Source organism: Sminthopsis crassicaudata, chromosome 2 (assembly GCF_048593235.1).
Source record: "Sminthopsis crassicaudata isolate SCR6 chromosome 2, ASM4859323v1, whole genome shotgun sequence".
In the NCBI taxonomy this organism is placed as follows: domain Eukaryota; kingdom Metazoa; phylum Chordata; class Mammalia; order Dasyuromorphia; family Dasyuridae; genus Sminthopsis; species Sminthopsis crassicaudata.
Genome location: NC_133618.1, coordinates 114,112,365 through 114,130,477, shown reverse-complemented (window position 1 = coordinate 114,130,477; position 18,113 = coordinate 114,112,365).

Genomic DNA, 18,113 nt, shown 5'->3' with positions numbered 1-18,113 from the left:
ACTATGCCACTTGGGAGTGTGTGATATTTTGGGTTAATAACTTGGGATAGAACCAAAGTAGCTGACACACCCCTTTCTAGTAGTAATGGAAATACTGGATTATCATTCCTGAATTGAAAGCCAGGGTGGAGATGTTTCCCAACATAGTGGGCCATGGCGAGGTACTCATCAATTAATACAACCTTGGATGAGAACAGAAAGGGTTGAGTCATCCAGGATCCTGGCTAGAAGATGGTCTGGAAATAAAATGAAGCTTGGCTGGTGTCAAAGAACACCTGATGTTTCTTGAAGTCAGGGCTGTCCCAGAAAATCCAGAGAGTTGATACAATATCCATGAAATAGTACAATGTTATAAAATGTTACTGTAATGCCTGAAGTATGAAGTATCTACTCCTTCCGTGACAGCTCACTCCTTTCATCAGGAATGAGGACGCCTACTTACTCTTTGGGTTGGCTTGCCTAGGTTAACCTGTTTTCAGCTTAGCAGATCTAGATTGCCAGAGAAGGACTATCAGCAGATAGTTACACTAAATGCTATCAGGGTGCAAGATGGTATTCCTATTGGGGAGAATATTCTCCCCTTGCCACTTTGGCTCTGAAGCCCCTACAAATATGTTTCTATTTACACAAACCATCCACTTTCAATAATGACACTTTAAGATCTTAAACATATTCATTTCCTTAGCAAAATATAAATAATACCAAAGCAATAATATTATAAGTACTTACATATTAAAGCAAGAGCATGAACAACAAAATATATTCTGATGCACACATAAAGCTGAGTCACACTCTCCTATCAATGTACTCACTATTTGGGGAAAATTGGGATGACACAGTGACCTGGCAGGGAAGCCCTTGAGGGAGAAAAAGCCCATGGGCTAAAGGCATCTCATAGCTCTCATAGTGCGATGTCATTAATTATTTAAGAACATCTGCATTAATTGAAACTACTTTCCTATAATCTATTGGATTCCTGGTCCTCATGGCTTTCAACTAGGCAAATTCTCTTTACAATTATAATCACCCTTTAAAAGGCATTGAGAAAGTGCTATCTTTTCGTTTGAATAGCCATTCCCTTTAAGATAGAGAACTGCAAAATTCATCAACTTGGCTTTTCCCAGGCAATGGAGACTAATTGCAGCCAGTTCTTCACTTACCAAGATACTGTGTTGTTCGATCATATAGTAGTAAAATAATACTCATAAAACAAGAGAGCACAGCTCAAATCAACTTTCTGAGGAACAGGTCTAGCCAGATAGTTACTCACCAGGATTCTTGATCATCTAATTAAATCTTAGCATCAACAGTTGTAAAACCTATCTTTCCCCCTTTTCCTTTTCTCTCTTAAACTTAGAAATATGGGGTGGGGCAAAGAAAAGCAAAAGGAATTTCTGAAAAACTTCATCTATCTTAAGCTCTAGAGGATGTTGAGAAGCAATACATGTGAAACTCTTGTTTAATACAGCTAAGTCTCTCCCTCCCCAATCAAAAATTCCGGAGTTAAAGCTTCTATCATATGACTGCTTCAGCTTCTGCTGGCTTCACATATAGCTCTGACAGAGCTGCTTTTCATCTCTCTGCTGTGTCAATCTTCCTTATCAGATTTTCCTAATCAGTTTCTTCAGGCCAAGTTTCAGGCTTCTAAATCTTTTAAGGTTTTGGTGACATTTTTTTAAATTAAAAAGCAAGAGAGGTAGAGCCAAGATGATAGAGGAAGAGGAAGAAGTACATTACAGCTTTCTTCTACAACTCCTCCAAAGATTTAAAAAACTCACCAGATTTAGTCTTGATCAGGAAATCCAAGGAAAAAAATAAAAGGGAATAATTTTTCTAGTGTAGGTAGACACAGGGAAACAGAGAGATATGTGGACACTGGGGATGGGGTCCAGCCAAGAATAGCCATGTAGAGCATTCCAGCATAATGGGGAATTGTGCAATAGGAGAAGTCTCAATACCAAGACAAAAGGAGGCCTAAATTTTTGTAGGATGCAGGAATAGGTGCCAACTGGTAATACCTCTGTTGCATATATATATATACATAAATACATACATACATATATATGAATGTGTACATATATACAAACACAAAATGTTTGTGAAATAGATTTTATGATTTTTTTTTAATGGGGAAAGAAGTAGGAAGAAGAGAAGATAGGTTTTCTTTGAAAATAAAATTTAATTTAAAAAATAGTAAAGGTAATCATTCACCAAAACAAAATCAATTATACTTATTTATCATTCTAAAAGTTTCTAATCTCTAAATATTTACATGATTATTCATTTTTTTAAATCTCAAAACAATTATGTGAAAATTATCTGAGGTACTATAATGCATTGTCTCTCTAAGTTCTCAATATGTCCTACTATCTCATTTTGTGTCCTTGAAACTATCTTACTCCAACTCATATTTTTCCAGTTTTAAACAAATAAAATTTCTTTCTTTGGCCTATTAAACCATTAATACATTCACTATAAATGAGGCATCACTCTATAGCTTTCACAAGGTAATTTAAGTTTTTATATATATACTACAGTTCATTTTCTTTCCTAAACTGTTCAAATGTCAATCAACAACTATATCTCCTGACACACATATTTTAGCAATTTTTATTAATCCAAAGTTCTTTTTTTACTTATGTCCTATTTATGTCAACTGATATTACTCTTTTTTTCTTTACATGAGAATACTTTTTTGATCCTTTCAATATTAAACTAATCCATAAGGGAAAAAATTAAATACTTAATGAATGATTTATTCTTTCAATTGAAAGCATGGCCTCTACCCTAGAGAAAATTGCAATCTAGTTGGGACTTGGAGACAAAATAGGAGATCAGATACATCCTAGAAGGCTTTCTGAAAGTCATGAGCCTTAAGGGGAGTTTTAAAGATGAATGAAAAGTGACAGTGAGGTAGGGAGAAGGTATCCCAGTCCAATTCAAGCCCAGTTCATTTGAATTTTATAAATATTTGTCAATTATTTACTCTGTGGAAAGCATTTATAGGCTAGGAATTCATGGATAAAAAGTGACATAGTCTACATCCTCAAAGATCTTATCATGTATTAGGGAGAGGATGTGGTATGGTTTTAATGTGTATTTGCAGTTTATCAACAAAGAGTTATTAAATGTTTACAATGTGCTAGGGAAATAATAAAGAGAAAAATGAAACCCTTCTTCCATTCTTTAAAGGAGTTAACATTTTATTGGATGACAAAACATCTATGTGTTTAAGTATATACAGAATACAATACATTGAGTTCAAGGTAATTTTGTAAAGGGAAGTACTGGCATCTGGGTCTTGCAGAAGGTTGCCCTTGGTTTGAGTTTTGAAGGAAAGAAGGAATTCAAGAGGCCACTAGATGGTAGTGTAGTGGAGATAGCATTGAATCTGGATAGGAAGTTCTGAGTTCAAAATTGACTTCGGGTACTAATTAACTATGCTATCCCAAGCAGGTAATTTACTCTTCCTACCTCAGTTTCCTCATCTATAAAATAGGGATAATAGTATACCGACCTCCTAGGGTTGTTGTGAGGACATGATGAGATAATATTTATAAAGCATTTTGAAAACAGTGTTGTACAGGATGATTTTAGAGAGGCCTGGAGAGACTTACTTGAACTGATGCTAAGTGAAATAAGCAGAACTAGGAGATAATTATACATGGCAACAACAAGATTATGATCAATTCTGATGGATGTGACTCTTTCCAACAATGAGATGATTGAGGCCAGTTCCAATGATTTTGTGATCAAGAGAGCCATCTACACCCAGAAGGAGGACTATGGGAACTGAGTGTGGACCACAATATAGCATTCTCACTCTTTTTGTTGTTGTTTGCTTGCATTTTGTTTGTTTTTTTGTCTTATTTTTTCCATTTTGATTTGATTTTTTTATGCAGCAAGATAATTGTATGAAAATGTATAACATATTTAGCATATATTTTAATATGTTTAACATATATTGGATTACTTACCATCTAGGGGAGGGGGTGGGGGGAAGGAGGGGAAAAGTTGGAGACAAGATTTTGCAAAGGTCAATGTTTAAAAATTATCCATGCATAAGTTTTGAAAATATAAAGCTGTAATAAAAAAGAAATGCAAATTTAAAAAAAGACAACAGTGCTGTATAAATGTTAGCTAATATGAATAATTCTGAGAAGTGGAGGTAGGGACATGATGTATGTTAGATATGGGGAATAGCCAACACAAAGACATGGAGATAGGTGAGAAGATGGAGTGACAACAAGAAGGAATCCAGTTTTTCTGGCCCAAAGAGTAAATGAAGGGGGATAATGTAAAACAATATGGAAAAGATAAGTTGGACCCAAGTCAGGATGGGCTTAAATGCAAAAAAAAAGATATTTATGGGAATTCATAGAATCTGCTGTTAGGAATGGGCTATAACTTCCTACTGCTTCCGTTAAGCCTGACCCTAATCTGAAGAACAAGATCCTTGAGGGCAGATATGTCCTTTGCCTTTTATTATTATAAGAATAATCATCATCATTATTATTTTATTCCTAAAATTTAGCATAGTGCCTGGCACCTGGTAGGCATTTAATAAATATTATCAATTGGCCTCAGGTCAGACCTAATGCAAAGCTGGGTATAAAGATTGAGTAGTGACATGGGCATTCACTTTATACACAGAAGACACCTGGGCAGAAGAAGTATCAGCCTGATGCTACTCAATTTGTTGCAGATAATATCAGTGAATCAGAAAGAGTGGGGTAATCACACAGGTACTCACTACACTCCCCGTGGAGCTGCCCAAGTAAAACTGGCTAACCCAAGGTTTCGGGGATGAGTCTAAAAAGCAGTGTAGGAGAGCAGCAGCCAAGGCAGGTCCTTGCCCTGCCAATGACTGGTTGTGTCATTTGGGGTGACTCATTTTGCTTTTCAATTTTCCAGCTTGCCTCTAGCCTGCCCTATGGTCTGCATGGATTGACCTCAGCAAAGCAGGCCTGCCAAACCCCCAGGATGCCAGGCTATGAGACAGAATTTCCAAGGGTGGGAGGCCATGGCTGTTCCAGTCCTCCTAGAAAAAATGCCAAAAGCATAGGGTCAACTCACAGACCCTTGGAAGAATTCCCAGTTACCCTCTAGGGTTTGCAGCAAAAATGGAGTGGGAATATTGGCAAGGACCCATAGAATCAGAAACATAGTTTAAGGAAAAAAGAATTCTTAGGGAAAGTTTCCATCCCATTCCTTTCCTGAAGAGGCTCAGCTTTACCAAAATCACCATAAAAAGCAGCATGCCATAGTGATTGGAACATAGGATTTGGGGTCAAGAATATCTAAGTTCAGATCTTATCTCAGACACTCAATGATCTGGGCTAATCAACAGCCCTTCAGTGTTTCATTTTCCTCCTCTTTAAAATGATGGCCTCAAGAAAAAATGATGGCCTCCTGGGTCATGTTCAATTCTAAATGTATAATACTATGATCCTATGACCTTTAGGAGTGAGGAAGAAGAGCGATTTGAGGTATGAATGGTATAAGAGGCCTAAGAATGGATGGAGAGATCTCCTCAGGAGCTGGAACTCAAAGGTCTTGGTTTGTATCTCAGTTCTAGTGATGTTGAGTACATCATTCAACCTTCTGACCCTGTTTCCTCATAAATAAGACAAGGATAAGAGATAACATGCTGTAGTGGGTGGAGGGCAACCCTCAGAATTAAGAGGCCCTGGGCTTAAATCCTACTTCTGATCTTCTTGGCTTGTGACCCTGAGCAATATGCTTCATCCCCTAGTGTCCCAGGCAACTCTAAGTTGCAGGTCTGCATTAGTAGTAGGGAAGAGAGAAAGGAGAGGAAGGAAAGGAATAAGCATTTCCATATTGTTTGCCATATTCCAGGATTGGAATATTATTCCAATATTATTTTTTTTATAGACTGTACTTCCTCACCTCCTTACAAAAATGAAATCTCAAGTGCAGGCAAAAAAAAGTGTGAAGAGGTTTATAATACCTGTTCTATCTACCTCCAGTGGTCTTATGAGCTTTAAATGAGATAAATTATATGAAAATGTAAATTCAAAATTGTAAAGTGCTAGGACTATGGGTTGTGCCCTTGGGAGATTGAGATTTACAAAACTGAAGGTTACCCTAGGTTCATGTAGGACCCTGAATAAAAATTCTTCCACAAACTACCCAATGCCCAGCTGTTACTGTTTGTTTAATCATTTTTCAGTTCCATCCTATTCTTTTTGTGACCTCATTTGGGGTTTTCTTGGCACAGATACTAGAAGGTTTTGCCATTTCCTTCTGCAGCTTGTTCTACAGGTGGGAAAACTGAGGTAAATAGGTTAAGTGACTTGACCAGGGTCACAGAGCTCGCCTAAGTGTTAGAGACCAGATTTGAATTTAGTGCAATGAGTCTTTCTGATTCCAGGCTTAGAACTCTATCCACTTCACCACTGAGCTGTCCCATAAAGATGAATTGTTCCAAAGGCTCCAGCCAGGAGTCAAATATGGAATATTCTGATTTGTAGTCAGATTTTTTTTTTTTTCTGTTGCACCACTGGCCTGGGGACTCAAACACCCAACCAATGTGGTAAAAGTGAAAAAAAGATTGGATCCAATACCAGAAGACTTGAGTTTGAATTTCAACTTTGTAATCCACTAATTGTGTAATTTTTAGACAAATCACTTCACTCCTTTGCGATTTGGATTCCTCATATATAATACAGGAGATTTGGGTTAGACAACTTCTAAAATCCTTTTTCTACTCTAATTCTTATGATTTTTATAACCTAGATCTGCATCCCAGCTCTGCAAGTGCCTAGCTGTTGGATAAATCATTTAATACCTCTGTTTCTCAGTTAACTTCATCTCTAAAAGGAGGGAGATGTTTTAAAAAAACCTTTAATTTTATTTAACCTGATGTATTTTTAAACTCTCAATTATGTCTAACTTTTCTTTGATTTTCAAAATTTCTGTTTTTGTTTTTATAATTTTGATTTATTGCTTTTCTAATTTTTAAAAGGTTGTATGCTCAAGAAATCAATTTCTTGCTCTTTCTCTTCTCTACTTTCTAGCTTCCCTGACTTCCTTCAAATATCTGCTAAAATCCTGCCTTCTTTGGGGAAATCTTTCTCAATCTCACTTCTAAGTACATTCTTGTAGTTTACTTTCAATATATTCCATACAGGCATATCTCAGAGATATTGTAGGTTTGGTTCCAGATTACCAAAATAAAGTGAATGTTGCAATAAAGTAAGTCTCAAGAAATTTCTGATTTCCCAGTGCATACAAAAATTATGTTTATACCATAATGCTGTCTAATAAGTGTGCAATATTATTATATTTTTAAAAAAGTGTTCATACCTTGATTAAAAATACTTTATTAATTAAAAAATGCTAACTAGCATGTGGGCTTTCAGCAAGTTATAATCTTTTTGCTAGTGGAGGATCTTGCCTTGATGTTGATGACTACTGGCCAATCAGAGTAATGGTTGTTGAAGACTGGAGTGGCTGAGACAATTTCTTAAAATAAGATAACAATAAAGTTTGTCAAATTGATCGATTTTTTCATTTTTATGCCGAAAGAGAATTTCAGGATCATCAATTAGTCTAATTTCAATATTTTTGTGTCTCAGGAAACAGGGTGACCTAAGGAGAGGGCGAGGATGATTGGTAGAACAGTAAAAACACACAACATTTATCAATTAAGCTTGATGTCTTATATGGTCACATCCCAAAATAATTTAAAAAGTAACATCAGAAATCCCTGATTAAGATCACCATAAGAAATGTAATAATGATAATAATGAAAAAGTTTGAAATATATTGGAAGAATTTCCAAAAGTAAAGTAGAGATAGATGCACATGCTATTAGAAAAATGGCACTGATCAACGTGCTTGATGCAGGATTGCCACAAACTTTCAATTTGTAAAAAGTGTAATATCTATGAAGCATAAGAAAGCAAAGTGCAATAAAAGAAAACATGCCCATCTATAGCTTGTTTGTAAATAGTTGTTTTCATGTGACCTCCTACAGTAAATTGTCAGCTTTTCGAGTACAGGGACTAATTTTTGCTATTTTTGTATCCCTTAACACAGTTCATGGAGAGTAGTTGGATAATTAATGTTTACTGACTAGGGAGGTGATAGTACTGTTCTCTTCACCAGTCAGACTGTGCTTCTGGGGGCCACCTTTTAGTAAGGATTTTGATAAACAGGAAAATATCTGTATATGGGAGAACTACCACAGTGCTCTTGAGTTAATACCAATAAAACCTTGAGTTAACATCATATAATGATGAGCTTGAAAAAACTGGGGATATTTCAGTGGGAAAAGAAAGGGATGTAGAATAGTATGATAACTGCTTTTTTTTAGATATTAGAAGAATTACTACATGGAAAAAAGGAATAAATGTGGTTTGTTTGGCCCCAGAGTAAAATTTCAGCTTTATAGAAGCTGATCACCTGGACCAAAACCAGCCTTTAACCTGTGAGTAGCTGGAGCCAAAATAGAATAATCAAGAGGCAGGAGAGTCAGGACATAAACAGAAGTTTAATTAATTTCAAAGTAAGGATAATAACAGTTGCAAAAGGAAGGTCTCCTTATACCCTCCCACTCCAAGAAGGGCTTGTCTTGCTGAGGGAAAGGCAGATTTTATATACATATCGGACTGGACCATGACATAATCATTTTTAGATCTTGAGGAACAGTTCTTAATTGGATTGCTTCATATCTTGGGGGTCATGAGTACTCTATGTGGTATAGAACCAGAGTTTTGTGATAGAAACAGGAGTACAAGGAACAAGAATTGTGAGCATGTCAGAGACATGATGGATGTTGGCTTTCAGTCCCTGGGAAATAGGGGGAGCTAAAATCATAAATCCCTCAGTGAATACCTGGTACTGGCCAAAACAATACATTTGCTAGAGAGTGAGATCATCCAGAGCGACAAAGGATTATTGTTATGCTAAGCTTAGGGCACAGATTGTTTGTTGAGCCTTAGCTCTGAGAAACAGGGTATCTCTAAAGTATTTTGATAAAGGAAAACCTTCAGAATAATAAGTTAAGTAAGACCAGAAGAGGTTTCTATGAGAAGCCAAATAGTTAACTAACATTTCTTAAGCACACCTGTTGGGAACACAAAAAAAGGCGAAAAATAATCTCTACTCTGAAGAGACTTTATCTGATGGGGGAGATAATGGCCTAACAGCTATATGCCAACAAGATACAGAAAAGATAAAGTAGGAGTAATCTCTGAGGGACATCAGAGAGCCTAAAGAGAGCTGGGAAAGAGTTTTTGCAGAAGGTAGGACTTTAGCTGAGTCCTAAGAGAAGCTAGGAAAGCTAGGAGGCAGAAATCAAGCAAGAGGCATTACGCTTATGAGACAATCTGTAAAAATATTTAGAGTCGGGAGGAGAGCAGCACACTAGATCCTAGAAAGGGAGTTGGTTGTCTTTGCTAAAAAGAAGGAAAGAAAGGAAAAAAGAGGAAGGAATGAAGAAAAGAAGAAGTGAAACAAGCATTTATTAAGTGCCTACTCTGTGCGAAGCACTTTACAAATATTATTTCATTTGATTCTCAAAAAACCTAGGAGGTAGATGCTATTATATAACATTGGAGAGTATCATGGGTACATAGTAGAGAGAACTTTTTGCTCAGGCATGGATGTGACTAAATAACCTCTGAAGTCTCTTTAAATTCGGATATGTCTGGTAATTTATAAAGCCAGTGTTTGGATCCACATCTAGATCTTGATCTTTCATGTTACCCATGAGTCACCAAATGTTGGACTCTTACAATTGGACCCAACCGGCTTTCCAAACCTTGGTGTGTTCGGCATGGATTTCCAGTTAGCATGTTTCTTGGCATGTTAAGATACTTGATTTTATCAAGTCACTTAGGCAATAGTGATCAAGCTCTGGGTGACTGATTTATGTCAAGTTAACCAAAGTCACTAAAGACTGGATGACAAACCCACAAATACAATCTATTAGTTTACACTGAAAACTCTAATTTTCTACAAACTGGTATATGTGGGTCAGTGAGTTAGGATATTTTTCTTCAGTTGAGCAGTACAATTATAGGTGACATCTGCTTGGAGTGGAAGGTTAGAGAAAAGGGAATTGACTGATTTCAGGAAATATTGGTATTGATGTATGACAGCCTCATTCACTATTCTTCACACTAGGAATATATCTACCAAGAAGTCAGGAAAGTTCCTGTCACCTAGTCAGAGCAACAACCTTTCATGGGACAGCCAACAATGAAATCAAATTGACAAACTTTTGATTATCATTCTATTCTTTTCCTCATCTTCATCTTAATAATTAGCCTTCTACTTGCATTTCTAGAAGTTTTGCTCTATCACAAAAGTGAAGTGCTAGACTGGCCTAACATATCAGTGAAATAAGTTGCCACTTTCAAGAAGCATCTTAAGAAATACCAGGAAAAAAAGAAAAAGAAAAAAAATACCAGGAACAGTTAGCATCCAGAGAGATGAATATGGATCAAAGCACAGAATTTTCACCTTTTTTGTTGTTTGTTTGGTTGTTGATTTTTTTTCCTCTTCTCATGGTTTTTTTCCCTTTTGATCTAATTTTTCTTGTATAGCATGACAAATATGGAAATATGTTTAAAACAATTGCACATGTTTAACCTATTTTGGACTGTTTATTGTCTTGGGGAGAGGGAGAAAAAAATTGGAACACAAGGTTTTGCAAAGGTGAATGTTGAAAACTATCTTTACATATATTTGGAAAAATAAAATGCTATTTAAAAAAAAGAAATATCTTTCCCATCAGTTTGTTGCAAAGGCCTAAAATTCTGTCACCAAAGATTTTTTTGGTTGATTTTTTTTCTCTCTAGAATGTTTCCTTAAAATAGAGTAGGAGGGATATTTCAAGATGTTCTTCAAAAAGAAATCAGCTTTATCAGTCTTCTTTCCTCTCTGATGTACTGATTTCATTGACAATAGTGTACCAGATATTATGAGTGATAACAATAAAAAATAATAATGATTAGCTAATAATAATTAAGTTAATTTTAGTAATAATAAAATTCACATTCCCATTGCATTACTAAGTATTTTTCTCATAAGGCAGACAATACACATTTCTTTCTTTTACAAATAAGGGAACTGAGGCTCAATGACTGTCGCATGGTTCAAATCCAGTTTTCTCAAGCTTAGTTTTTCTGACTCCAAATGAAATGAATGAAAAACATTCATTAAATATTACATGTCAAGTATTGTGCAAAATGCTGTGAATACTGAGGCAAAAATGAGAAAGTCCTTGTCTTCAAGAAGCTTACATTCTAATACAATGAGATCATCTTTGGGGAGAGAGGGACATTTAGATTTGGAAAATTGCCATAGTAGTGAGGGGGAACAATAGGAATGAAGGATTGGGGCAGGATGGTCAAGTTCAGTTGATGATTAGAAGGCTCAGAGGGAATATAGCATAGTTCTTTGGACTTGGTCATTGAATGGGCATTGTCTCAGACAATTTGGGGCCAAGGAAATGACCTCTGTTTAGAAAGGCCAAAGTCATCACTGCATAGTAGGCTACCACCGATTGTCTTTACTTCTGTTTTGCCATTGGACTTTGATGGCTCTGGAGGAAGGAGTGAGACTTATGATAGATAGAAAGAGAGAAAGTTGGGGAATAGAAAGTATTCTATTCTCTGAGAATCACAAAGAGCCTTGCATTTCTGCTTATCAGAGTCAAGTACCAGGTGAATTTTGGATGTCCCAGGGCTGGATCATTTTGTCAAACAAGATCAAGATAATGACTAACAGTGCCACTTAGTGGCTAAGTAACGACTCACACTTGTATATTGCTATATAAGGTGTGGAAAACTTCTCTCACAACAACCTTATGAAATCACTAGTCCAAGTATTGTTATATCCATTTTGCAGATGAGGAAAGTAAGACTGAAAATTGAGGTGATTGTCTGTGGTTACAGATAGATTACAGATGACTGAGGCCAGATTTAAATCCAGGTCTCCTGAATCTATGGTCAAACATAGCTGGTGTCAAAGTGGACAGAGTGCTGAGTCTGGAGTCAGGAAGTACTAAGTGTAAATTTTGCCTCAACCCTTTACTACTTGAACAAGTCACGTTTGTCTCAGTTTCCTTCAACTATTAAAGGGGGAAAATAATAGCACCTACTTTGTCAGGTTGTTGTAAGGATCAAATGAGACAATACTATTTACAAAAGTGCTTTAAAAGTGTGCAGTACATAGTAGACACCATATAAATATTTATTCCCTTCTCCTCTCCCGTCACTATATTTAGCATTCAACTATAACATGATGCCCTAAACTATATCCCAGTCCTACTTCTTTGGCTGACATCCAAAAGGCAGCATCCCTGTGCAACTATGTATCCCATTGCCCCACTTTTGTTCAGACCATCTGGAATTTAGACCAGGGAGAGTGAAAACACATTCATCTACCAGCTTACCAACCTTGGCTCATGCTGTGTTCAAAGCCCTGAACTAGATAAGAATGGAAGGAAATCTGAAAGGGAGAGTTCTCTATTCTTCATGAAGCTCATTTTCTTTCCTGCCCGTGTTCCTGAGAAGTTTAACTGAGTGGATGCATTTTCCAATAACCATTATGGACACTGAAACTTATTGTTAGTAAACAGTTGTCCTTCTTACCTCTCTATTATTCCAGGCATGATATGAGTGTTAAGGCAATCCTGCTTCTTCTGGCTATGGGCAATTGCTTGATAAAAGCATTTGAAAAACCAGGATTTTACCTGGCTCCCACAGCTGATTAATTACCTTCTAACTTCTGGCTCCCAGCAACATCTAAATCAGACTTGGATGTGACAGTCTGTGAAGATACATTCTGTAATCTTTAGGTCAGACTCAGGTAGGCAACCATTTTGTAAGGTTTTAAAAGGGGCACCAATTCTTGACTCAAATAGGTACCCAGCAATAACATGACATTTCTGCTTTGATCATTCAATCTCTTGATGTTCAGAAGGCCATTCTCTCCCTCTATTTTGTGGTTCCAAAGCCCTAACTTAATCTTAGCTCTCTTCAGTTTTTGTTCCTTTCTACTTAGTGTCTCAAAGTGCAGCTTTATCTCATTTGCCGATCTGACCCAGAACAACCAGTCCTTGGACACAGATGGCCTAGTCAACTCTGCTGGAGGTCATTAATCCTTTGCTTCCTTGTCAAGGTCAGATATTATTCAGTAGGCCATAGATGGGGTGGGTTTCTTGAAATTTTTGTTTTACAAGATTTGATGTGATGCTTAGAAGGAAACAGAAGGCTAATAACTTCAGAGTTTAGGACAGGTAAAATGACCTTTCAACTCAGTCTAAAAATATTTAGAATATTGCCCTGGGAATTAAGAAAACCTGATTCTAGATAATATCTCTTAGTAGCTATGTAATCACAACCTATCTCCCATGGTCCCTTTCTCTCCAATAACAGGTTCCCCATCCTAGTTCAGGCCCCCATCATCTCTGATGTGCACTACTGCAAGAGTTTTAAGCAAGTAGGAAAACCTGTCTGGGCACTGAACAGGCAGCTGTGATTGCTTTTGCCCAGGGCCTTTTCTTTCACCGAGCTCTTGCTATTTTTTAGAGAGCACCTGTGAAAATTATATCGCACATGATTTTTAGGGAGCTTTTTGAAAATGACTCCACAGGATGAAAATACAGACAGCCCAGGAGAGAAGAACAAAAGGGCCCATAGCATCCTTTCATGCCTATCTACTATGATCTTTATACTTCAAAAGATTTAGGTGCCAGAGAATACTTGTACACATGGCTGCATCCCACATGGCTGCAAAAGGTGGTCCTCCAAGCTGATGTTGCCTCTAGTGAAGTTTCCTTGGCTGGCTTCCAGTCCATGTTAGAAAAATCACTTTCATACTGAGATTGTGCAGAGTAGCCTGCAATCACAACATCCACACTCCCTCTGTTCTCACCTGGTCTTGGTCATTCAGTGGGAAGAGGAGTAAACAAAACATTTACTTGGGATCAAAAGACCTTGTGGCTATAGGAAATCATGTTCCTTCAAAGCACTTCTTTCTCTTTTTCTCTCCTCCCAATTTGGATGTTATCTAAAACCTGTCTATACATGTAAGAATGAAAGGAGTCAGAGCTTGAGGTCACCTGGACCAGAAGTATCAAGTATGTAGCCATAGGCTGCATATGGCCCACAATATTTTTGAGTTGGTGGGAACCATAATAAAATGATAGGGAAATATTTAACAAAATAACTAAAAATTCATTAAAATATAAATAATATTTTCAAATTAAGTCAATATGTAACCCACAGAGATCCTTATATAGTTCAGTTATTTATTATTTGAGTTTAAGACTCTAAGATCTAGATATCCCTTATCTACTTTCTTTGGTCTACATCAGGGGTTCTCAAACTATGGCCCGCTGAGCACGTTTATGTGGCCCAACAGGTTATGGCAAATGGGCTGAGGGGCAGAGACAGAGTGTGAGCTTTTGTTTTTACTGCAGTCCGGCCTTCCAACAGTCTGAAGGACAGTGAACTGGCCCCCTATTTAAAAAGTTTGAGGACCACTGGTCTAGATTATGCTTTTTCTTATGCAGGTGAAGAAACTGAGCAAGTTATACCACACAAATGGCTCCATTTAGATGAATATCTTAAGACATATCCCATTTTTCAACCTCATTAGAATGGTTTACTTTCATATCCTCAAAATTTCATTTTTGAACATCCCAAAATCTAAGATACATGTCAGACTATGCTTAGACTTTCTCTTTTTTTTTCTAACACAAATTCTAGCAGATCCTTTCTTTACAGGATTCCCATCATTTCTATTTTGGTATTTTTCTCAGGAGATGATCAGTGGATTCTTTCAATTTCTAGTCTGACCTCTTTTTTAGAATATCAGGACAATTTTTCTTGAAAAATTCTTGAAATAATGATGTTCAGGCTCTTTTTTTGATTGTGGCCTTCAGGTAGTCCAATAACTCTTAAATTATTTCTCCTAAATCTATTTTCCAGGTCAGTTGTTTTTCCAATGAAAAATTTCACTTTTTTTTTCTATTTTTCATTCTTTTAATTTTGTTTTATTATTTCTTGATGTTTTATGAAGTCATTAGCTTCCATTGCCTAGTACTAATTTTTAAGGGATTATTTTCTTCAGTGAACTTTTGTAACTCCTTTTCTGTTTGTCCAATTCTAATTTTTAAGGAGTTTTTTCAGTGAATTTCCATATACTTTATTTTTTCATTTTTGTTCTTTCTTTACTAAGTTGTTGGTTTCCTTTTCATGATTCTCTTGTGTTGTTCTGATTTCTTTTTACCAGTTTTTCTTCTACTTCTCTTATTTCTTTGAAAAATCATTTTTTAATTCTCCCAGGAGTTCTTTTTTGGGGCTAGAGGACAATTCACATTTTCCTTTGAGGATTCACATGTAGCTATTTTGACATTATTGCCTCTTCTAAGTTTATGCTTTGATTCTCCTTGTCACCATAGTAACTTTCTATGTTTGGGGGGGTTTGCTCATTTTTCTTCCTATTTTGTGACTTTTGTTCTTTATGTAAAAGTTGGTTTCTGCTCCTAGAATGGAAAAGGTACTATCCCAAGCTGCTTGTGTTGGAAATCAGTGCTAGTAGCTTGCACTAGGTTTCAAGGCCTGGCTGCCAGGATGTACTTAAGGTGTAAAACATCCTTCTTGGTGACTTGTACTGGGAGTGGGATCTCCTTATTGGGTTGCTATGGGAGTAGGGTTTCATGGCTAGCCTGCATTGAGGGCAGGCTTTGCTGTTGACCTCCTGGGGTGCTGCTTAGCCCTGCTGCTCATTGACCAAATTCTCACCCCATCCCAGTGAGACAGACCTTTCCTTTTTACCCTCCAAGCTATCCTGGGATAGTAAGCTGCTTCCCCACTCCAAACTGTGTTCTGCGGAATTATTGTAAGGTTGTTTGGAAGGGAATTTGGTTGGACTCAGGCAAATTCCTGCCTCACTCTACATCTTGGCACTAGAAGTTGGTTCTCATCATTTCCAACCCAGAAACCAGTTCCTTCTTCTTAGTGAGAATCAGAGCCAGAATCGAATTTCCAAAATAGAATTCTTCTACTTTTTGAAGGATGAAATGACTAAGATAAGTCAAGAAGTTAATTGACTAGTTTTCAGCAGAGAGAGGGAGTGAGGTGGGACTCTGAGCAGAGGTTTATATAATTAAAGCCCTATGTCATTACTCTGTCATGCCTCTGTGGTTTATAATGTTTCCCAAACTTCTCATCTATTTCCTGATCCTATTCAAGTGTTTGGTAGTCAATATAACAAATGAGAAAATCACTTCCATGTTCTCCATCATGTTTCCCTTCTCTGGCTCCTTGATTTTCTCATGTGAATACCCTTCCTTAATATAAAATGTTTTCATTTTCTCACCACTCCCCTTTATCTATCCTTTTTCATTTGGTTAAGGAATACAAATCTAGAACTGTCAGTCTTATTATACATTCTATCCCTCAGTATCTCAGTAATACATAGGAAGCCAAATTTGCTTCCTTATTTTGGAATATCTAGTTTTCCTTGGTACTTAAACTTTGTTTGTCTTGTTACTTAAGCTTTGAATATTTATATGTAGACATTTGAGGCCATGGGTTATATACTATTGGCTTCTTTCTTGTGTGTTGTCTCTTATGAACTTTTGAGGATCTGAACTACTATTCTTCTTCCTTTATTGTGAGTTCTTCCTTGGGCTAGTCATTTAATCAGCATTCTCAGTTCTGTTTCTGACCCACATGCCTCAATTCCCTCCCTCTTCCCACTCCTCACTTTCCAAATACTACCTGGAATCTTCATATCATGAAAAGACCCAATCTCACTAGTTAGTCTCCCCTATTAACCTGCCCCACCTTCCTCTTGTCTGCCTAGCCCCTTGGGGATGATAATAACCTACCTACAATTATTCCTTATTAACATACTCCCACCCATCATATTTTCCCCATACCAATGAATCTGAACTCCCAGCTATCATAGTACATTCTCCAACCTCCATTGCCCACTTGCTTATTGCCATGCCCTTCAATTTGAGTCTTCTTCTTAAGTAGCTACTCATTCTTTCCACTGTGCTAGATGGAATGCCTGGTACATCAGTAACAATCTTGCTCCTTTCTCAATCCTCCCATCTTTCTATACTCATTGAGATCTGGATTCCTCTTTGGTAAAGAAGTTTGTACATGGATATTTAAGGTAACTGAGTTATGAGTCAAGAGTGAAACTGAGGTTGTGAACCTGGATAATTAGGATGGAGGCGTATCTAATAGTAATAGGGAAGTTCAGAAGAGCAGAGGGTGTAAGGGAAAGACTGGGAGTTCTGTTTTAGACATGGTGAGTTTGAGAAGCCTGCAGTGTATCCTGATTGATATAGCTCAAGGGAGGGACCAGGGCTGGATAATTGGCATGCTAATGAGTCATCAAATGAGTCAATACAGAGCTAAATGAGGAGAGGGCCCAGAACAGTGTCTTGGAGGATACTCATAGTTAATGGGTGAGGTGAAGAACTAGACTGAAGAATGATTATTATATGGATAGGAGAAAAATCAGGAGAAAGTAGCGTCATAAAAACCTAGTAAGGAGAAAATATAAAGAAGGAGAGAGCAGCTAGGTGACACAGTGGATAGAATACCAGTTTTGGATTCAGGAAGACTCATGTTCCTGAGTTCAAATCTGGCTTCAAACATTTACCAGCTTTGTGATCCTGGCTCAGTCTGTTTACTTCAGTGACCCCAACTGCAAAATGAGCTGGAGAAGGATATAGCAAATCATTCCAATATCTTTTCCAAGAAAACCCAAATGAAGTCATGAAGAGTTGGACATGACTGAAGAATCAAAGGATAGCCTACAGAAGAAGAAGGTGGTTGTAAGCGTCAAATACTGCAAAAATGTCAAGAAATATGAGGATCAAAATAGTTCAGAGATGTGAAGAAAGATGAGGATTAAGAAAAGTCTTGACAATTAAGAGATGTTTTTGGTAATAGTTGAATAAAAAAGTGGAAAATCATATTGCAGAGAGTTTGGGAAAAAGTGAGGAGACAAAGTGGAGGCACTTAATGTAGATGGCATTGTAGCTGTGGTTGTAGCTGTGGGGTTGTAGCTGTGAAAGGGAAGAGAGCTATAGTATATAAGCTAGT